This window comes from Lonchura striata, chromosome 1 (assembly GCF_046129695.1).
Source record: "Lonchura striata isolate bLonStr1 chromosome 1, bLonStr1.mat, whole genome shotgun sequence".
NCBI classification, from domain to species: domain Eukaryota; kingdom Metazoa; phylum Chordata; class Aves; order Passeriformes; family Estrildidae; genus Lonchura; species Lonchura striata.
The window spans coordinates 93,328,495-93,351,965 of NC_134603.1; the positions used below are offsets into that span (position 1 = coordinate 93,328,495).

A 23,471-nucleotide genomic window follows, 5' to 3' on the forward strand; every position below is an offset into this window, starting at 1 on the left:
AGGCCTATTTTTCCACAAAGTGTTGTCAACCTTCTCCCCCCCTTATTTTAATAAAGGAAAACCTACCATCCTTTTGACCTTGGACTTGTTCATTCTCTCTGTTTCTCTCAGTACATGCTCTTTGCTAACCATTCAGCATGCTGCGAGCCCAGATAAAAGTGGTTAATGTTTACTGAAACCTGTGTATGAACTGTACTAAACCTGTTGCAGAGGGAGGCAAAGTTCTGCTAGCAGCATCCATGACCAATTAAAAAGAAGCGTTAGCTTGTTTTTCTTTTTAAACTCATCCCCCCCGCCCCCTGCTAAACAGCTACATGAGTAGATGGGCAGGCAGCTCAGGGAGAAGACTGAAAAAATTCTTCAAATCCATCCACCTAGACACTTCAAAATAAGTTGCTGTTCTGAGTACCACAGGCCTTTCAAGAATATACAAAAGGAATGAAAGAACTACTGGGGGTAGTTTCTGGGGTCTCTTTCTGGGGCATTCATACTTTATCCCCAAATAATTATTTTCCAAAACAGTCTGAAAACCTACTAGTCTAGCAGAACTGTTGAGTTTTTCTTTTAGCTTTCCCTCTAGAAGTCCACACACCCTTGGCTTGAGCAGTCTTCAAAACATCCTGTCAATTAAGTGAAAAAGCAGAATGTTACTACTGTAAACTCAAACTACAACTACCAGTTGATCCGTATTATTTAGAGACTTTAAATTTATCATCATTTCTTCCCAGCAGAGACACTCTTAGAAACAATCAGCAGTTTCAACTGCTGTATCTGTGCACTATTTAGGAACAATATTTTGAAGCATGGACTAAATGTGCGCATCGCCCCTTCTTAGTTTACTGGCATTTTCTCCATCTGTGTTGTAATATCCAGCACAGAGAGCTCCTACAGACAGTTCCTGCCTCCCTCCCACTGTCTGGTGATAGTGGGATGCTCTCAGGTGTTTAATGACAACTTTTTTTTTTTTTGTACTAGAGGGCAGCAACAGTGCCGCAGTCACCTTGGAAACAACCATCACCCACTGTTTGCAGAACAAACAATGGTACCTTTTCAGCCAGCGCAAGGCAGGCAGGGCAAGGGGCAGCCAAGCAATTCTGGGACTTACAGGAGTGTTAACATATTGCATTCATTCACTGCGTCAAAAAATAGTTCAGCACGAGGAGCAAGGCACTCTCAAAGTGAGAGTCTTTGGCTGCAAACCACAGACAAGTGCACAGGGCTCAGAAGGTCAAACAAGTCTCCCCAGTCAGCAATGAGGTCTTTTCCTCTGATTTTTTTACTTGCCCTCCTGTTCCCCTCTCTCATACACACAGAAGGAAGAAAAACACACCTATTTAAACTGATCTTATCCACGAAAAGTCAAGTGTTCAGCTTCCAAGTAGCACTCTCTGAAGTTTTCTCAGTGTGCCAAAATATTTTAAAGAACTGTTTACCCGCACTTGTAGTGCTTTGTACCCAATGCATCAAGAGCCATTTCCAGAAGCGTTCCTTGTGAAGTTAGTGAGGATTGCGGTTATTCAGCATTTCAGACCATATGCCTAAGCATTCAAAGAGTTATATACCCCCCTCTTCTCAAAATAATTCCATTTTCAGAGAGACAGTCTGCCTGTTTTAAAATACAGATGATGTACATCTGGCTCTACACTAACCTCTCATTGTCTTCCTGTCTCCTGGAGACTTTTCTCTCTGCTCAAAAAAAAACAAACAACCCAGCACCAAAGAAGTGTTTTTTACCTACAATAACCATGGGGAAAAGCTAAGTATTTAAAGATTCAAGTTTTATCAATTTAAACACACTCTCACAAAGGGCTTCACTCTTATGGCCTGTCACAAGCAGAGTGTTTAAAGCAGAATGGAGACTGAGGTGTCACTCGGATACTTTAGTGCTTTACAACCTTCCCACACCAGCTCGCAGACACCTACATTGCTGAGAGCAAACTGACAGCAGTCCAGCTGCCCAGCTTGTCCGTATGGCCACTTGGCAAAGGATTCCAAGGCCCTACAAAACCATGCTGCTGCTTGACTCGTGCATAAAAGGGCATCCAGGTGTGCTGTGAAGGAGTGCCAGGCACAACACACCCAGCTGAGAACTGCACTGAGGTGATGAGAGCTGTACAAAGGTACAACAAAGCAGCTCTTGGGTGAGATCTGTAGATTTCCACATCACAATATAAACACTTCTCTATAGCCTTCACTCATCTTTCACAGCACACTCAGCTTTGGCAAAATAAAAAGGGAAAAAAAAAGCAAATCACCTTTAGACCGTCAGAAACACTGACTGGAGCTGTCCTGCAAACTAAAGCCTCTAGCAACCTTGTCCATCTGGGCTGGACAAGTTCACTCATGACTACAACCATGGTAGCTCAGTTGAGTCAGACTAACATTACTAAAAACCTACCTTAATGTTCATTAAGATGCAGGTTAACATATTAACTGGTCTTACACAGCCACAAACACAGCTTTGGACATGGTAAGCTGTACCTTAAGGAGCATCAAGAGTTTTTGTTTTTTTTTTTTAATTGTGTTCAGCTAACTCAGTTGACCTCAAACAACTGAGACACACACCCTTTTTGCCTGTCAGGACAGGGTCCTTCTCTGTCTTGCATTGCTGGGACAGGAGAAGTGAAATATGTATGGAGGTGATTCACATACAACCCATCCTTCACTTACTCCTAATAGGGGGTGGAGGGGACGGAAGCATATGGGTGAAAAGCCACAGCTGTTCCAAGGCTGTTCCAACTTTACAGCACACGATTTATGGAAAACAAAACAAGAGGAGCAGAAAAATAGGATTTGAACATAACCGACCTAAAAGAATCATTGTAAATACCTCCTGCTCTTTGCAAGGGCTACCCTGGGCTCCATCTGCCTTCAAGGCCGAGAAAGGAAACATTAAACTTGAACAGCAGCCAGGATTCACTGTCTGCTTCCTAACACGCTTAGATGGGGCAGTGTCTTACCTGTGGCAGAGCACAGGGAGGGCACTGCCCAAGCCTGGGTCCTGCTCTGCACTTGGCACTGTCACTGTGAGTGCCTTGCCAAGGGGCAAACACAGCCCTGACCCGCAGGGCTGCCCTCTGCGCCAGCATCCACAGCCACATCCGAGCTGGGATGGGAGCGCGTTCCTTCCGCCCCAGCAACCGGCTCCGGCAATTTTGGCAGAGGCACGTGCTCTGACGAAGCAGGCGACGGAGGTGCACGGAGGTGCGGGTACCAGTCGGACAGGAACACACTCCTGCACAGGACAGGCTTCCAGTGGGCTGGGGCTGCTACTCAAGGCACCGCCCCACTGCCCAGTCGAACGGGGATGCAGGCACATCCCCTTCGCTTGGGTATCCCTGCCAAAACTCCCCGTGGCCGTGCCCAGGGGACCCAGGCCTCCCTGCCACGAGGGCGAGGGAGCAGCAGCGGCTGCAGCAGGGCCAGCCCTTCCCTCCCTTCCCCCCGCGCAGCCGCCCCCACCCTCCAGGAGCTCTATCGCAAATCCCCAGGCTGCGCCGACTGCCAGCTGACAGAACTGTTTAGTCAGCAACCAGTGAGAGAGGAGCGGCCGCCCCCCTCCATCCTTCCCGGCTCCTTCCCGTGGTACCTTCCCCGCCGCCAGCAGCGCCGGGCAAAGAAACATTCTCGCGCTCCCCAACCCCTCCCCAAAACGGCGAATACGAGAAGTATTCACATTTCCGAAAAGTTTGTCGAGCTTTGCAAGTAGCTGAAGGCTGTTGTTTTGCTTCTTTTTTTTTTCCCACCCCCTCGGCTCGGTGCTTTGTATAGCCCTCTTTCACCACCCTGCCCCATCCCCCAGGCGAGAGGAGATCCAGAAGCGCTGCTGCTGCTGGAGGAACTTCCTCCATTTGCTGTGAGAACATCACTCCGGCGGCCCCGCGCCCCGCGCCGCCCCGCAGAGGAAGTGCAACATAATAGCCAGGCCCCAGGTGCCAAGGTTAGCCTGTCCTTTTCCTCTCCCCGGGATGATTTCCACTCCTTTCAATACCAGCCTCCCCAAGAGCAAGGCCTTTAAAGCTGCGTGTTAAAGTTGTGAGCAACAGCAGCCAACAACAAAAACAAAGCTGAAACCTGCTCGAGCACCGCCACACGGCCTCTGCGCACCAGAAGTTACGTGATTCAGAAAGGTCTAACGCTGTCTATGAACCGAAAAGTCTGGCTTCATCCGTGCACTAAATTTAGAGCTGAACAACTTTAACCGTACTTTTCTAAGTGAGAGCGGCAGCCCAGCCCGTGCCAGCAAGGCAGCAGTACCACCAGCGTATGGAAGTGCCTGTGCTGGTGTTCTCTGCTTGCCCAGGGCAGATGTAACAACCACAGCAATACAAAAGTCTTGGCTAAAAGGAAGACCACATCTCAGGCCAGGCTAGAATAATGAAAACCCTGGGCAAAAGGCATGGATTTAGTCTACAAGGAAGATGGAGATCAGCACCCAAATCCTGTTTCTCAACAGTTTCCACTGTCTATTCTGACAACATCTGCATAACTGAAGGCACAAAGTAATTTTAAAAAAACAGGTTTTAATGGAAAGTCTCACAGTGTCTTATTATACTTTTCCCTTTTCAGTTTGCTTGCTTGGTACAAAAGTATGCATCTGCTTCCTCCAAAATGCAACAACTCACTGTTGAGGGAAGCTCCTACACTGGCTCATCTCACAAAATCCTCTGCCTTTCCAGGTGGAACAGGGGAGATTAAAAGGTGTAACTATGCCCTAGGTGTTATGACGTAATCCATAATTTATGCAGAAACAAAATGTCCCATACTGACATCCCTGTAACAAAGCATTTATTTGGCTTATACAAAAGTGTTTCATGGCAGAAATAGCAAAGTCTCTCCTTTACTCCTCTCCTACCCCTAACAAAATACATGCATGCATTCTTTTTTGCCTTTCCTCTCAGCTGGGTATCCATTCAACTAGCTCCAATTAATTTGATTACTAAACTGGAGAACTGAGGAAAGTGAAGAGTTAGCAACCTGTCTCAGTTTATATGAGACACTCCTGTTATTGTGAACATAAGGAGTTACTGAAAGGAAAAAAACCAACCCTACAGTCTCCAAATAACTAAGCAATGGTGAGGACTGAAATTCTCTAGAAAAGAATGATTGAAGTTCAGAACCCCTTAATTCTCTCTTCCACGTTTCAGTGCTAAAGCCTCACATTCTACACAGGCTGCCTGCTGCCAAAAGATAGACAGCTGCAACACGTAGACACAAAAAGGAGGTGTCTTTTGGCTGGAGTTTTAGATTTCTACATGTTGCTCTGTTTTATATGCTACTGTCCCAAACAGTTACAAAAAAAAAAACAACAAAAAAAAAAAAACCTGCAGAAATCTAAAAACAAGTGGGACTATTGTAACCAAAGTCAGCTATTGATAGAGCCTGCATTAAATGTGCAGATGCCATAAGGCCCTTTCACAGTCCATGTTCCTCTGCAATAGGACAATTTTCTAGGAAATGTAGTGTTGCAGTCTTTGTACTTACTTGGCTTTTAGCATATATTTAGTTTCATATCTTATAACAGAAGCCTGGGCATTCCAACAAAACCTACATCAGTCTTCACTCTTATTTTCCTTAAGCTGGTATTTCTGGGCTGTGATTGATACTCTGCCCCTGGCTACTCAAACCGATTTCTTCCACAAAAGATACACCAACACTCGCAAAGCTGCACCAGATTTGTACCAGTCCAGTCAGAACAAAACCTGGACCACAATCTTACATGATGAAACATGATCTCCTTACACAATATCAAGCATGATTAAGAAAGACACTCTCTCAAGATGGAAATTAATTTGGAAACAGAAAGAACAAAGCTAAAAGAGACCTGATTTCCAGAATTTTTTACACAGTTAATGCAGTAACAAGATTTGCATCAAGAGGGAAAAAAAGGGATGTGTGATAAGGTGGGAATATGGGGCTATCTCTGCAGCCAAAACTCTCAACCCTCTTGATAAAAACAGTGCATAGTTTTTTGCTGCTTGCACTGAGGGCCAACATCTCTCCAGAAGCTCTACCCTTCCTTCAGGTGCTCATTTCCTATGCAAGTGAAAGCCTATGATTGCCTCCCCTTTATTGATCAAAACAAAAGTTGGTGAGGTATGATTGTTCAAAGACACAAAAAATTAAAGAGAACTGGCTACTCAGAACGTTTTAGAGATAAGGCTTACAGTGAAACCCCACAAACACTTGTATCAGCATCTCAGAAGATAACAGCAGGAGTGAACTGCTAGAGATGAGGTGGTAAACAAATTACAAAAAAAAAAAAAAAAAAGAAAAAAAGAAAAAAAGAAAAAAAAAGAAAACCCACAGACAACCAAACCTCTTCAAGCTGGTTTTACCACCTCTTCATCCTATGATGTCAAATGCCCATTTAGGTTGCCAAGGAATCCATTCTGAAGTCACTAATTCAGTGTCATTATGAATTTTTTTAGTTACCAAGGCAAAAACACACCAGAAAAGGGAAAGCTGAGAGGAAATACCTAAATATCAAAAGACTCTTTAAAAAATGCATCTTCAAAGAGATAAAAAACATCAAGAACAGATCTCCATTGAGATGCTTTCCTCTGCATTGTTTGCAGTCACATACCTGGAAGAATACTTGCCTTGAAGTGGTGGAGGGAAGATGCTTGAATACAAGTGGTGTTAAACACAACCTTTAAAGGCAAACACCACAATGTACCTGAAAGACAGGAGCAAGTGGGAAAAGGAAAAGGGGAGGGAAAAGTGACTCTATTAACATAAGCCTGTCACTCTTACAGTTACTGGAATCACAGCAGAGATACCCATGAACTGACAGTAGCCATGGAGGGGATGCTCATTCTCACCTTCAAGTAGGCTGGAAGCCAGAGGGCAGCTAAGAACCTACATGTTTTAAATGAAGCATCTTTTAAAAAATGCAAAATGATTGTGCTGGTTTTTCAACATTACAACTCTGACTGAGACAGCAAAATTACTAAGCCCAACATACACAGAAGATGCACTTCCTAAAGACAGGGACAGATACAACAGACATTGCTAATCACCCCCCACCCACTGAGCAAGCTTGAATTAGGCTCTGTCTACAGGAATTCATTAACCTAGCAGCACTGATTCTAGGATCAAGGATCCATGCTAGCAGGCAATGCATCTTGTTGCATCCACATTTGATTCAAGGACCTTGCAATGATAAACTGAAAAAAAAGGCATTCCACTTGATTCTTCCACTTTTCATGCTGGCCCTTGCTTCACAAGGAAGACATGATGGCTCTGATGGTTTGAGCAATGGTCTTTATAATAATGGCTGTCTGGGCTTTTGAAATCTGTTCTAACTGCATTGCAATCAGAAGTCCTGTCATCTTCTGTTCTTCTCCCACCTCATTCTTCCACCACAACTACATCAGCTGCACAGTAAGTCTGCTAAGGGAACTGACTGAGCCAAAACTGAACTTCCAAAAGACAGAGGGACAAATACAAAAAGTCCTTATTACCTTTCTGGCCTAGCACTTTAAGGCATACTTTTAAGGTATTTAAAATATTTATTATTTTGAATGCATACCCCAAGAAAACAAGCAGTCAAGAAAATACTTCTAATTAAAGCAACATAAACACACCCTCCTGCTTACACATACACAATGACTTTATGTTTATTTTTAGGTTTTCCTGATCTAACACCCAAGAGCAGAGAGACACCTGCAAAGCATATACCATGCTAGGGCTCCATTCCTTATTCCTCATATGACCTTTATGACATTAAATTTAAATTTAAGCCACTAAATGCATAGAGCAGCAGCAGAATAAAAGAGGAGCTCTGAATTCAAACATCAGACCTACAACCACAACTTGATAGTTTGAAAGAACAGCCCCTGTCCCCTTTCTCCAAATACATATGCTTGCTACTTTCAAATACTGTATAATTCACAAAGCCTACAGAGATCAGTATTAAGTGCTGAACAGCTTATTTAGAATGGCTTTACACACAGCAACCGTCAAAGATTATCATTATAAATCAGTACTACCTGATGAACAGGGCTTGTTTCTCCTAAGACCACTACATTTCATCAATCCTGAGAGGCTTAGTACATGGAGTAAGTAACCTAGATAACACTGACTTCTCAACTGTGAAAGGCTTTCCTTAGCAGAAGGTTTCAAATCACTAGGGTCACCCTTGAAACTAAGTTCCCAGTTCAGGCACCTTGGAATAAAGTTTTCAACAGCTAAACACAAATCAAACAGTACACATCATTTGGTGGGCAGGTTAAGGTAGAGCTTTAAAAGGCAAGGTTTCTTTTTAGGCCATGTCAGCAGTGAAGAATGTGCAGCACACAGAGGAAGAAAGGGGTTAGCATGACCTTATCCAAACCTCTCCTTCCACAGTCTCCACAAGCGGCTGCATTTCAGCAGCCCTGTAAGCACTGATTTGTAAAGCAATCTAACTAAGTAAATAGTAGCACTATGGCTAGCACTGAGACAAACCTGTTTCAGTTGCAAAAAATAAAATCTCAAAGTCCACCAACATGGACCAGTCAGTCCTACAGGTGGACAAGTGGGTTCACAGCTAGCAAATATAAAAAAGGGGATGGAGAAACAGTAGAATTGCAGAATATGCTAATTTTACTTCAGTAAAATTACAAAACAATTCCTCTGATACTGGCCAAGAATAAACAGATGGATGAATCCTAGTCATCATCCCAAACCAGCAGGCAAGCATAGGATGTGGGCAAACTTTATTGTGGGTAATATCTCTCCATTTAAGTGGAACCTAAAGAAACACCCAGAGTGAGCAAGGACAAATGTCCCTTGTCTCTGCTAAGTTGTATTCACCAAGGTTTTAGATACACAGGGCATGCTTCAGGCTGCCATTTGTAGGGAGGAAGCACGGGGGGCATATTAAGTGGGGGGATACAGGGACATTGCTCATGGAAACCAGCAGTATATCTGGGAAGGAAAACTGCAAGAAAAGTACCATTTAAACAGGCAGCTCTCAAGCAATCAGGATATAGTAACTAAGCCAGACCTACAAACCTCACCAATCATCATCTTCTGACTGTGACTTGCCAACATGGAGAAAGTTTCACAGAAAAGCTGCTGCAGAATCATGGCAGCACCTGGAAAACTTTAAAGCCTGTCCAAGTATATGTCTTACAGCAATAAATATCTAGGCAAATAAAGTATTTTTGGCATGTGCCTGTGATAGATGTTAACAAGGCAAACCAAAGCTTTTAAAAGCACTGATGAACACTGTAATCAAAAGTATCGAACAATTTCTGCATAATAATGGCTACTCAGATTAGAACTCCAACCTGGGAGGAAGGCCACAGAGGTGACACAGCAGAGGTCCAGAAAACCCTGAAAGGTGTGGAGAAGGTTGTTAGCGAATGAGTACCTGCTGTTTCCCTTAGTACAAGTCCTAAATGGTAGTAAGTGAAAGCATAAAATTAGAGATTCATAAAATCAATTTTTCAGCTCCTCTCCAACAGAGCATGCAGTTAAACTGCAAAATTCACCATCACAACATATCAAGAGTCAGTATAGGGTCAAAAAGCCACTGGACAAGCTCATAAAAAAAGAATTCTTGAACCTAAATACTCTAGCTACATAAATACCCCTTGGCTTAAGGGATTCTGGAAGCATGTTGCTGGTAGACTACATTAGGAAAGCATCACTAATAGGTGCTCTCTTGCCATACTCTCTTTTGATAAATTCACATTGACCAGCATCTTGGGCATGACAAGCTTTGGGTCTGACCTGGTATTAAGATACAATCAGGATTCCCACTGTTTTTCAGGTTCGCAGGCAAAAAATGCAGCATGACCTACTCCACAGAATTTAGCACAGAACAAAAGTGCCTCCTGCAACAGATCCAGAGGCATTTCTGTCAGTTTGAGGAAGCATTCTCTGCTCTGAATCCAAGCTTCACTGGAGAAGCAGGTACCAGGAACTGCTCATTCCAGGACAGGGCAGTCCTGAGGAAATGTCACCAGAGCCGCAGCTTCAACGTGATCCAGGTCAGGATGATTTCAGAGGTTACTGTACCAGAGCTGTCATCCCTGTCTGACGGCCAGTGGTTACTGTGCTTGCAGCAGAGACACGTACAACTCCAGAGATGCCCATAATTGAAATTTTAACTACCACTCAATTCAATTCAAACACAGCAAACTCGGAAGTGCTCTGCTTGGGAGGAGACACATCCACCTTTCTGCCTCTTCTGCAACATAAACCAAGCCCTTAATCCAGGGTCAGAGCAGATCAGCAGGACAAGAAACCTTCAGAAAAAATTAAATTTTTTCTGCATCAAACAGCTGCCTGAGGTTCTCATCCATCCAGTGAATACAGACATGCTTAGTTCCAGGCTTTTGGATAGGAATAGTTGTTAGTAGCTCATTTGCAGACCACCTCCACCAGAAGAGCTCAGCACAGAGCCAGAGCTCTTGCTGGTACTGCCACAGGCCATATTAACTTGTCACCTTCAATATACATCCAGCAGAGTTCAGGTCATGGATTTGTTGGAAGTTCATCACTTATTCAGGCTTTTGTGTGAGAGGTCACTGCTGTCAAACTGTCTGCTTTCACGAGCACAAAAGCTCATGTTAAAATGTAAATACTTACAGGTGTTCCACTAGGCACTCAAGATGAAAGTCAGAGCAAATATATTAGCCCTAGCCATATTTTACAATGCTGGTAGTACTTGAATGTCATCTGTTTGTGAACTGAGGTTTTTATGTGGGTTCATCTGCCTAGACAGGAAGCGTGATCTAATGGTGGAGACACAAGACTGGATTCACAGCATTTGGGCTCTTTCTCTGCCTCTTTTACTGTCTCCCTCTGTGACCTTCAGTAAAGAAATTCTTCATGCCACTGTCCCAGTTGAAAAGAATGTGACTAGATGCTTACTTGGCCATGTGTGAGGCCATGACCCTATGTCATTTTTCCTAATTACTACAATAATTATGGAATGATATGGGAAAAGTTAATCCAGCTGATAAAGTTAACCTGAGTTAATAAAAAGCAAGAGCCTTATAAAAGAGCACAACACCCTGCTGCCCCAATGCCTGTGTTTCACTGTTTGTTTTTCAAGACAGAATCTCTGCAACTTATTATTACGTCGCTCTTGATGGAGACAGCATTTTGCAAATTCAGCTTTGCAAGAAGCCTGGGTAGGCTGGCTCACCCCTGTTGCCTAGATTTGCGTGCTGCTTACCACTTTGCAAGCCATTCAAAGCACGGCTTCTGTGTTGGGATAACACCACAAGACTAGCAGCAGGACTATGCTGGCACAGGCCTGCTGGGACAATCAACTCCCCAGCTGTGGGAAGAAGCAAAGCCGGCAGAGGCTGCAATCACCACGTCACCCTGGAATCCAGTTTCATGTCCAGTCCAACCTCGTTCTGTGATTGAGCTGCACAGTTCTGGAAAAGCTGGTATCCTCTTCCCTCAGCACTTCCAGCTACACATCGGATTCTCTTGTGACTTCTGGAAACTGCTATGTTAGCTATTAAACTGGAAAAAGCCATCTTTGGCCTGAGAGGAACTCACATTCATTCAGTCCAGTATTTATGACAGGGGTAATTTTGCACTGTGCATCCCACATCATGGAAGTCATGAGAGAGCCCCCCCCACCCTTAACCATACAGAGGTATCTCCATCAGGGAACCTGGTTATCAACATACCAGGAAAGGCAGCTTTGGTAAACCTCACGGGTGACTCGAAGTGCCGCCTCTCTGGAACAAGCAAGGGGAGTGGAAGGAAGCTGCGAACAACTGTGCTCCTCTGATGTGCATTCCCTTCCTCTGCTCAAGCACGCGCAGGAGGCCAAGCAAGCACACATGACATGCTCCCTGCAGGATGCCACATCCTGCCGTATTTCATACAGCATCCCAAGGCAAGCCAGACACTTTTCAAACACAGTATGATCTTTGACAGTATGATCTGTCACAGTGTGAGAGGTTCTCAGAGACAACTCAGGGGACAAAGGAGGGAACAGCACCGACAGATATATCCAACAGTGCTGAACTGTTCCTAGCCACACTTCTCTAAGAAGGAAAAAACCCAAGCAAACAGACACGCTGCAGCCATATGCGAATTTTACAATGCATATTCCTTCTGCTCTTTGCTTTTGGTAACTTGTTCTAGTTTTATGAATTTCTCATAACTCTCACTCACCCAAACCCTATAGAAAGTAGAGGTCTGTTTAGAAGAGGGGGGGTAAAAAAAAAGAACTGTGGAGGTGGTTTTATGTGCTGCCTAACCCCCTTCAAGCTGCTCCCAGCCTTGCTCCTCGTCACCCCCCACACACAGTGCTGTGTTTTAAGGAGCGCTGGTTATGCTGACATCAGTGAGGCTCCGGGGGCCATCTAGGCAGCTGTTCCTGCTCCTGTGTGTGGCCACGAGCCAAATCTCTCTGCCTTTTTGGTGATGTTCCCTCCTGCCGGCTACCCCCACTCCCACCCACACGTTTGCAGGGTGGGGCAAGGTGGCCACTGGCAGCCTCTCCGAAGAAACTTAAGTAGAAAAAAAGACTGGCAGCTTTCATTTCCAGTCTATTGTCAGTAATGCTCAGCTATTTTTGACAGCATGCTGTGGATTCAAAGAACTGCAGCTTCTCTTCCCGGAGAGCCAAAGACCAAGTTGCCCGTAGGACTTTGTCACCTAGAGGAGAAAAACACGTGCTCTGCCCTTCCTCTCCCTATGCACAGGGGACAGCCCACCTGCACGGAGACCACTCTGTACAGCTGCTCCCTTTTTAAAGCAGATCCATCCATGGAGGCAGCTATTCTCCCACCAAATGATGATAACAGAGGAGCAGAAAGCTCGTCCAGATCGACCCAAGTGCACCAGACGGGTGCAAAAAATCTCCCAGGTACAAAAAAGGCGGGGGGCCAGTGCAGCACTTTTCCTTCCCTCTACTGCTCCCTGGAAGGGCAGGAAGCAGTGTGAGAGCAGGAAGGTGTGCCAGGGCACCTCTCTGCCCAGCCAGTCCCACGCAGGCAGGTTTTAGGCAGCTGGCTCTCTGCAGCCAGTAATCCCAGCGGCGGGGTGCGTCCCCGTGCTGAGCCGCAGCCAGATCCGGGGAGTGAAAAGGTGACAGCCCAGCCAACTTCACATACACCCTCAGAGCCTGCAGCTCAGACCCCATGTCAAGATTAGGAAAGTATGCGCACACAGAGAGCACATGAGCTGCTGGAGTACTTTCATTTAACTCTTGCACACACCGTGTATTCAAGAAGTTTGGGTTCATGGCCACATTTCTGGCCACTTCTCTTCCAAACCAAATCTTCTCAGGCTGCAAGAGCTGTGGCAACTCCTCGGGCTGAGCAGTGCCTCCTGAAGAAGTTCAGAATCTAGTGAGGTGAGTTTGGAAATGTGGCTCACATGGGTTAAAGATTCTGGCTTGTGTCACCAATACTTTTTCTTAAAGTTTAAGGCAGGCCCCAATCCCGAAACACTTCTCCTAACTTTTACCCATGCCAGTATTTTGACTTTAAAGGAGCAACCTGCTTAAGTAGAATTGTATCTGTGTTTAAAGTGTCTGCAGGATCAGTGCTTGGCTCGATCTAGACGTGCTGCTGACATATGCACACACACACACACACACACACACACACACACACACACACACACACACCACCCCCAGCAAATTCAGAAAATACCTTGAGAACTATCACGGTAAGACAAAAAAATAAGGATGAAGATGGGGACCCCCACCAAGGCATGTTTAAAATTGACATGTGTGTATGTTGGAGGATGATTCACCAGGGCAGGAAAAATAGAGATGCCTGAGAGCTATGGCTGGAAGCACAAGAAAGGTCCCTAATACTCAAGTTTATCTGGACAAAAGGGAGTCCCAAAACCAAACAGGTTTGTGCACTACCAGCACCAGAAACACTGATAATTCTAGGAGTCATGCTTTTAGTTTTATCTCTTCTACAGAATAAGAGTTTAGGTACTGTAATGTTAGCAATCCTATAATGCAAAGAAACACTCCTTCAGCCACACAAAAAAACTTGATTCCTTACTTCTCTCTACTGAGCACAAAAGCAGCACATAGAAACACAAGTTTCCCTGGAACAAACCAGTCAAATTCATTCAAATCTTCCCGAAGCACAACAGGGCAGAACCCATTCCTGTTCCCAGAGCTTATTACAGTAACATGACTAAACATGCTCAGCAGTCCAATGTGATAGGATGCATCCATTTGCTGATGCCAGAGGAAGATGCGTGTCTCTTCTACATGGCACTGCTCTCACAGGCTGCTTTTCAAAAGATGTTTTGAAAAGCGACCTGCTGCGTACATTCTTCACAAGTCATAGTATCACCGGCTGTACAAGTGTTTGACCTCTACTTGCTATGCACTGTGGACAAAAATCTGACATCAGCTTATTCCAACCTTAGTAACACCAAACTGCTTCTGCAAAGCTGGCTGGAACAGACTACAGCAATGCACCGATAAACTCCCAGACAGACCCCTGGAGTGCTGAAAGTGCAACTAGTTTAGTACATGAGCCCATGTGTTTTAAATTTGGGTTGGTTTAATCCAAGTAAGTAACCTGATTAAAATGGGAGTCTTCTCTGGAGGTCTAATTTATAGATGTTTCCATTACTCCATATGCTTTTATGCTGTATAAACATAACGAATGATACATACATCACTTTTGGGATGATTTAAGAAGTCAGTAACTACAACACAAGTCATTCAAGGCAAAATAATTAAATTGCTTTGTGAATGGTAAGAGTCAGCAACTGCTCTTCATTTCAGTCTTGGGAAGGTGACATACTGAGGGGGTGACATCTTTCTATTCCCAGTTTCTCCTTCTAATTTCCTAATTTCAGAACCCTGACATTCATTCCTTTTACATACAGACCTAAAGCAAAAACAAAAGACAAGGATGTGATTTGACTGGTGGTTTAGAACACATATTAAAGCCAGGAACGTATTTACTTCTAAACCAAACAACCAGAGGCAGACTCCTGAACATGTGTATATACTTGCACCTGTATTGCCTAGAAAAGAAATTGATAAATAATCTCTCACTCACATGCAAAACAGGCATTTATGAGAGCTGCCCAAATACTGCTTTGCAACCAAAACTGTCTATTTATAAGGAGACACCTCAGCAGGAGCAATGCAGGTTCCCAGCATGCCTCTACCTTGGTATCTGGAAAGGCTCTACTATGGGGTAAGAAGATAGTTATAATTAAACATTTATACTGAGGTAGTGCTGTGCAGGTCGGTTCCACAGTGTGTTAGGTGGCTTTTCAAAACTCAGTAACTGAATGCTGATCCCTGCCCTGAAGAGTTTACAGAGTAGGAAATCAAAGCATAACACTTGGCATCTGTATACCAGGAATTAAACAAAGACCACCACCAGCTTCATTTCCTGGGTCTTTGGACTAGGCAGTTGACATAAACATCCATTACCAGAAATACTGGAAATTTTTAAATCAGCAGTCTGAACTTTCCTAATCCACATCTGTGCAGCTCTGAATTAGTAGCTGGGACAGTAATTACAGCATGCAATTTGCACATGCTGCTGGCATCTTCTTGTCCAGTGTAGATTATTTTTGGTCCAAATACTTTTTAGCAATCATTTTGAAAAGACAGCGAGCACACAAACGGAAACATTTACTGCAAGTCAGTCAATTCAGGCCGTGCAAGCACATGAGAGGCTGCCAATGCACGAGGTCGAAAGTCAGGCAACAGCAGATCCTTCTGTCCTGAATCTCCCGGACAACCCCAGGGAGGCATCAGTACATCTACAGTTTGGTGCTAGCACACGTCGGCTCGGGGCACACCATGGCCACGTGCAAGCCTGTGGCCTATGTGGCATTGCAAAGCCACTAACCCACGTCTCTTTCTATGGAGATTGAGTTACGCAATGGTGCAAATAAAAACTCTGGCCCCAAACACACAGGGGCCATCTCTGTCCCAAATCCATCCTCAGGGAGAATTCTCTAAATTCCCCTTTTCCTGCAGGGAAGCACAGGCCTGGGAAGGACAAGTCCTCCTCCTAGTCGCCAGACTGAATACACTCAAGAAAGTAAAACACAACCTCTAGGATTTAAAAAAAAGGACACAGCAGTGGCCAAACTTGCAATGGTGCCCAAAACCTGGATGGAAGAATTTAGTCAAAATAGACTATTATACTGCAAATTCCATTTGCTGTTTATCAAACAAGCTCCTAAAACAGATGCACTGACTTTGTAACTACACCTGTAGGAATTTCAAACACCAAAAAAATACAAAGACACTATCAGTATTTCAGTTTTTTTAAGTTTCCTGGCATCTTTCATGCTATGAATTCTCAAGAGCTTTCAGCTGTATATACCCCACATAAAATCTTAGTCCAGAGAAGCCTGAAAGAATTTTGCTGTTGATTCAAACGAAGACACATTTTCCACTTCTACCTACTATTTATGTATCTACTGATTTCTTAAATATGGATCAGCAACTGTACACAGGGCATGATCTGCATTCACTTTATCTATTTAATTGTTCTGTGAACACCTCAACTTTCGTTTGTTGGCTTTTGAGCATTTAAAAGTAGTAACCTTACCATTTATTTCTAACCTTGTTTTTTTTTCCTCAAGGGAAAAGGGAAGCATGGAAAATCCTCAGTCACTAGATTTAAAGAGCTTACAAGTTCCAAAAGCTTTGCAAGTAGAGATTGGGAACTGCTTGAAACTGCAGTTAGTGAGACCACAGAGTTTACAGAATCCACCAGAACCTTCCTGCAGAGTTTTTAATCTGCATGGCTTCCTCCCAAGGTAACTGGCATCCACTCTGATGGGCAGATCATTTCCCTCACCCCTAGAAATTCACCCCCTGCTTTGGCTGAACACGGTAGTCACTGCACGCTCAGCAAAAAGACACTGCCATTTTGCAAAAAGGAGGAATGGAGACAGAGGATGGAGAATATTTCTCCCACAAAGTGTAGGCAACACTTATATGAAAAATAATTCTTCTCTTTTTGAACAAAACCAGTTTCCAAAAATAAAGCAAGAAATGCGGGCACTGTGATACAGCTCCCTTTACCCTTTTACAGCATGGATAGTTAGGCTCCTGACAGTCCAGAGAGTGACAGGAGATCTTACCAAGCAGAAAAGACACCTATCTGCTGTAAAGGCTGGGAAATTGCTACAAGACTTCTTCCAGAAGCTGCCAATGACCACAGTCTTGAACCTTACTTGGAAATATAGTTGGATGTACTTAGCAACACCTGGCTGGGCCATCTGATAAGGGAGAAAAACAAATGATGCAGCGGTTGGAAGAACAGACCAAAATAAATACACTCAACAATTAAATACGAGACGTAAGTTATGTCTCTGTAGAGAAGCACTTGCTGCTGCACTCACAGTTCTTCCCCTGGAAAATACAGTCAAACCTCACAAATGGAATCCCTTAGTAATCCAGTTACAGCTCTCCTACAGCTGGCTTCTGTGGCGCATGCTTCCACCTCCTGAACCTTCAGTGCTCAGAAAGCAAGCCTCCTTCTGCAGCCCTCCTCCCTCCTACTCAAAAGCATAAAGATGTACACACAGCTTTATGTGAGCTGTGCTGCAAAGCTGAAGACCAACTCAGGATACCTGAATGCTTTTGAGGAGAAGGAGGGGATGAAGCAGACAAGCACATGCATAAGATGCCACAGACACCTTGTGTGTTTCTTCAATATACTGGCAACCGCATCAACATCAGAAAAAAATGCACACTTGAATGAGGAAGAGCACATAGGTATTCATGACCTGGTTGCTTCTCATGCTCTCAAAACACAGAGCAATGAGATGTGATTAACTTAATTCAATGAAGAAAATACAGATTGTGTAACAAAAAGAGGAACTTAAACTAGGGTCTTTCCCCTACACAAAACTGTGAGTGGTCCAAATGAACAAGGAAGTAGTGCTGCATATTGGTGCAAAATCCAAAGCAGTTCTCTCTTGTCCAAGCCCTAATGTTACCAGTGTGAAGGAGTCCAGCCTGAACACAGCAGTGGAATTTATTGCAGTGATGCAAGAGCTCTGAACAAAGCACTCCCAGGTACCGATACACCTGAACACTGACATCACCTGCTGTATGGAATAGGACTAACAAGGGCTCCAGTTAAAGCCAGCTAATCACTCACAATAAAAGCAAAGGCCAGCTACACTTCAACGTGAACATTTTGTTTCTCCCATCCTCAGACAGGAAGCACATACCTAAATTAACTTTAAAAAGTTTGTCCATGGCCAATCATCCTCCATTTTCAAAGGACAGATGATGCAAGCCCCCATTCCTAAAACACCTACGGGACATTTGTGCTGTTTCAAGAAAGCACATGCTAACACCTGTTAAAGTAGCTACCAGAAGATGCCAAGTAGAGAAGTTCTACATGTATGAGAGGCTGGAAATTCAACTATTAATCACAAAATATATTTCTCTTTTAGAACCAAATTAACAAGTCACTTAGGCACATCAACACAGAAAATTTCCAAGAAGCCTAACACATCTTTTATCCTAAATTCCATTTTTCAAAGCTGACACTGGGAAGTCACTTGGCCACTGTGTGCAAGCACCTTTCCCACACTTTTTCAGAGTCTTACACAAATAACATCCCTTGTGCAAATGGATCAACAAAAATTTCAGACGGCAGGGTGTGGGGAAGTTTTCTCAAAAGCAAAAGGATCTCTGGAAATCCTGAGATTATATAAGCAAATACGATTAAACAAAACCCATTTTTACTCAGGAAGGTTAGATGCAGGAAAACTAATTTGAAAGTTGCATTTCACATGCTTCTACAGGAAGACTGCAAGGGAGACAGGAGAGGTCATCAGGGCCTGAAAGGCCTTCCTCTCTAATGGTCCTTGGAATACCTGTTTTAGCTCAGAAGCCTAACAATGCCCTGGGGGATTCTGACAGTTTTTCTTTTCCCTTGCTGTAACACCTCTGTGGATGGCTGGGAATCTGCAGATGAATCCTGCTGTTGAAACAGCTGCCTCTCTCTACATCTTTAAAGAGGTATTCAGATTCCCTTAGCCTTACTTAGTTGAATCATTCTGAATAAACAGTCACCACCCATCAACTATGTATTTTTGTAAAGCACCTAGTCAAAGGCAACCACCTTTATTGATTGCTAGGCTGGCCAACCTGAAGGCTGAAATGTTATTATTAGGGGTAAAAAAAAAAAGAGCGGGATACACTTGAAGGCCTGTGTTGTTTCTAAAGGAAGCACAGGTCCAGGCGTTGCTCAGTGACATCAGGACGATTCCTCTCTGCCTGCAAGAGGCTGCTCTAACAGGTTTCATACCAGCACAGCCACAAGCCAAGTATCCCACTGACTCTTCTCCCTTTTGTCCAGGCCCTTTTCCTTGTTCTGACCCTTTTCCACCACAACATGAACGAGCCGCCCAACAGGAGCCCAGAGCATATGCCCCAGCTGGCAATTATTTCTACTTTCAACATTTCATAATAAAGCATTAGCACAAGCTCCAAATAAGTTCTGTCACCCTGCTCCAAGTAAAATGCTGAAGGAAGGAGCGTGAGATGCTGCAGTACTGCTGTCTCAGAAGTTTGTACTCTTTTAAGTCACTGGCCCTCAAATGTTGCTATTCAAAACAGAGTGGTGTAGGGTGAGGTGGAGGGAACACCTTCAGGTGGGAAAAACATCACTGGCAGACATCAAAGATAAGCCATCATCAGATTTCTTGCACTAAAGAACAAAGAGTCAATGCTCCTGAAATTCCTGTTCAAAAGTACCCCAGAACTCAGCCAGCACTTCCCACCTCAGCCAACCTCACCTAATGTTCATTTGTAATCAAACGCTGATAACCAAACCTGGCCTGGCAAAGCTCTGCAAGTTTCAAGCCCATCCTGGCTCTGCACAAATACCTTAACTTTTCAGTGTAGCAACAGAATGACATTCCCAAAAATACCCAAGTCCTGCCTTTGAAATCACTGTGTGGTGGAAAGGGGGAAGCCACAGCTCCCACAGGTGCTGGTTTATGTAGGATATTAAAAATAAAGCAACAAACAAGCAGACAAAATAAAACAATGCGCACAGAGAAAGGATTCTTCAGATGCCTCCCCAAAGAAAATCTGCTTTAACTGCTGAGCAACAACTAGTCAAGTCAAATCTCCCACCCCAAAGCAAGAAAAAAAGCTGTTGCACTGTCTCAGGAGGCAATTCATTCTCACCCTCAAAGTTTACATCTGCTCCATAAGAGACTTTCCAGCAAAGCTGCAGGGTACCTGGGCACTCCATCCATGATAAAGCTGCTCTCAAAAGAACACGCAGTTTCTGGCCCTTTTCCAAGTTGTAGAATGCTGTTGAAAAGGCATATTTTAAAGCTGTAACTCTATGATTGTCCATCTTACTTGAATTCAGAAAGGAGGTAGAAGACAGAAAGCAAGAAGCATTCTCACTACCTTCAGGAGAACAAAACTACCATCCTCTACAGACAATTATCTCCCAAGAAAGAAGCTACCACATCAACAACACAGCAGTCACAAACTGGTCTAGTAACACGGTCCAATAATACACTCATTTCAAAACAACCTTTATCGTGCTGAAAGAGGAAGACATGATTTCACATGTTTTAAGAGTGTACACCTAAAACAGAGATTTCCAAACTTAGGCATCATTCATCAAAAAGTTAAAAGGGGCTTTTTCCACACATGCATAGATTTCGGACTAACAGGATTTACTTGTTTTCTGCCTGTTCCTGGGGAACTTCTGCAGTTTCTTTTTTCCCAAGACTGTCCCTACAGGCTGCTATCCAACATACATCAGATGCTCCTGGAGCAACAGATAACTCTGGAGGGACACTTGCAAAGGGCACAAATCAACGGCCAGTAAAATTTAGGTGTACTAAATTTAGGTAGAATTACTCCTGCATGTAGATAATTTGAACATTTGACACAGTCCCCTGGAAAGCTTTACTTAGGCATCTAGGTATATTTTTTTGATGCCTTACTAGCAAAAGATGTATTTTAAGTAAATTAAAAAATTATTGCAACTTAAAAAGTGAATCCTTTTCAAAAACACTCAGGTTAATTTTAGCATCCTTCTGTTTAGCTGCTTAGCAACACTTATCCTATGACCTTCTAAGCACCACCTACTTTTACAAGGGATAATGAATATAACCAAAGGGATTTATCTATATGTTTTTAATCTATACAATGTAAGTGCATCACCAATTTTTATTTAAATGAGAAATCCAATCCAACTGAGAGCAATTCAAACTATTTCTGTTTAAGAAGAAAGTTTCACAGACTAAAGTCAAGCTTCTGTTATGACTATAGTGTTATTTCAACACAGGCAAAGTGATAATATCCTTAAGGAGTGAGGAAAGCAGTACATAAGTCAATGCTTGTACATTTTGGAAACCACTGCACTTATCTTTGGTACCAAAAGAGATCACACATACTACTGACAGGTAATGAAGAGATTCAGTTTTCCCAATTTTGAAACTTGAAGTTACTTCCCAATCCTCAATCAAAAAGAAAAGCCATTTTGTCAGAAGGTCACTGAATACTGTAAAAGAATTAAGAATGGGATCACAACCTGGGCAAGCTAAGTCAGAATAAGATGCTTCATTACACTGAAATCTTCAAGTGAAGCTTCACACTCCCAGATCCAGGTGGGGAAAAAAAAAACACAAACAACAAAAAAATCCTAAGACCTCAGCCAGCACTCTGCAATATAAGCCAAATATATATATATTCTTTAGCATTGCTAGTTCTCAAAAGAAATGTGAGAAATGTGTAAGAGTGGCTACATAAATAGTCACTTCTGATGGGCAAACACAAATTTGACAACTAGAAGCTATCTGTGAAATGAAAGGAGAATAATAGATTGAATTTAAAGGATGATATTTTTCCAACTACATGATATGAATTCAGTTCTAAATACGGATGCCAGGAGGAGGAAGGTGAGGGAGCAAAAGAGGCCACACTTGGTCAGGAACAGCTGCCCTGCAGCATGAGAGGCTGGATGTGTCCCTGCCGGCAGGTGAGGGAGAGCCCTGGTACTCTGATTGATTGGATGATGGATTCATGCTGTTTCTGGGTTTCTAACAAACAAAAAGGCCTATTCTTTCCTGGATGTACCCAACTCTGGTTAAGGCTAATCAGCATTATGCAGGCCCACCAAGAAAAGACTATATACCCTTAAGTCTTCAAAGAGAAAATTAAAACCTAAAACAAATATGGCTGGCCTGACCCTGAGTCACTGCATCCCTTTCACGCACGCTGACCCTGTGGAAAACAGGAACTGCGGTAACAAAACTCAGTGCTTGTGTCAAAACGACCGGCCTCAACGAAAAAAATTCAGCCATCATTACAGTTGTCTACTGTGCACTGTAGGGGTGACAACACGACGTTATTTAGCAACTGCTCCTGTTGTTAATAAGCAATTTCTTTTCCAAGCCATGGGGCTGGATGTTGGAATGGCAGGAAACATCCACTGCATTCGCTGCCTTTCCTAGACCACTGGCCCCAAATCACACTGAACTAGATGTTTACTTTCTCAAATAAGTAAATACACTTGATCTTATCTCCAAGAGAAAACAGGCGAAAGAGGGAGTTGGGATTAAAACCGAATGGTCGGTATGGCCCCCGCCTTCCCTCCAGCAATCAGCCCAGTGGCTCCCGGGCAGGATGCTGGCTCCTCGGCGAGCAGGACCAGAGCATCAGCTGCGGGCCGGACACCGCGGCGCGGCCGTGGGAGGGCGGCGGGGCACGGAGGCGCCCGGGCCTCCGCGGGGTGCGCAACCGAGCACAGCGGCCCGGGCAGGGAAATGTGCTGAGCCAGGAGAAGTGCTCTCCTCCTTCTGCGCAACCCCGCGAGGATGCCGAGCAGGCGAAGATATCGGAGCCGAGAAGTGAAACGGGGAAAATTATTTAAAAAACGAAAGAAGAAAAAAAAGGGAAAAAACCAAGCGTGCGTGCGGAGGGAGGCGGGGGAGAAGTGCAGGGAGAAGAAGCCAAAGGAAACTTATCTGCGACATGACAAAGTTCAATCCACCGCCCTCCCTCCTCTGCTGAAAAAAAAAAAAAAAAAGTTGCAGCATCTCGGCGCGCCCCGCTCCCGGCCCGGCCCGGCTCGGCCCGCGACCCCCGCGCCCCCTCACCCCGGGCGGATGGGGCGGGGGGGATGCCGAGCCCGTGTGTTACGAACTGGGCAGGAGGAGCTGCCTCGCATCCTCAGCGCGGCCCCCGCGGCGCCGCCGGGGCAGTCCGGCCCGTAGCAACGGCGATGGGGAGGGAGCGCAGTCGCCCAGAGACGGGGCTCGGCCGGCTCCCATCCGCACCGGGCACCGCGCCGGGGGGGCGGCAGCCGCAACGCCCCAAACTTTGTTTTCACCTCCAAACACCACCGCTGCGGGAGGGCAGTCACTTCTGCCTCGCCGCCCCCTCCCCACCTCCAAGATGGGGCTGAAGGGGGCGAGGGCCCGGACACCCCTCCTCAGCTTCGGATGCTGCCCGGCTCCTTCCTGTAGTGGTGACGCCGCCCAGGCGTCCCTGC

At 44.5% G+C, this 23,471-nt stretch overlaps 1 protein-coding gene across 8 annotated transcripts in view; it reads right to left on the minus strand.

Annotated features, from left to right (window-relative positions):
* The window catches only part of RREB1 (ras responsive element binding protein 1), a 118,686-nt gene that overhangs the window by 93,747 nt on the left and 1,468 nt on the right, over window positions 1-23,471 (minus strand). The window contains exon 1 of one of the 8 annotated variants that reach the window (XM_021534673.2): window positions 67-134. The exons of the other annotated variants lie outside the window; for them this stretch is intronic. The gene's annotated coding sequence lies outside the window, so the exon portion shown is untranslated. Of the gene's footprint in view, window positions 1-66; window positions 135-23,471 lie in introns of those variants that run through there. 8 annotated transcript variants of the gene reach the window in all.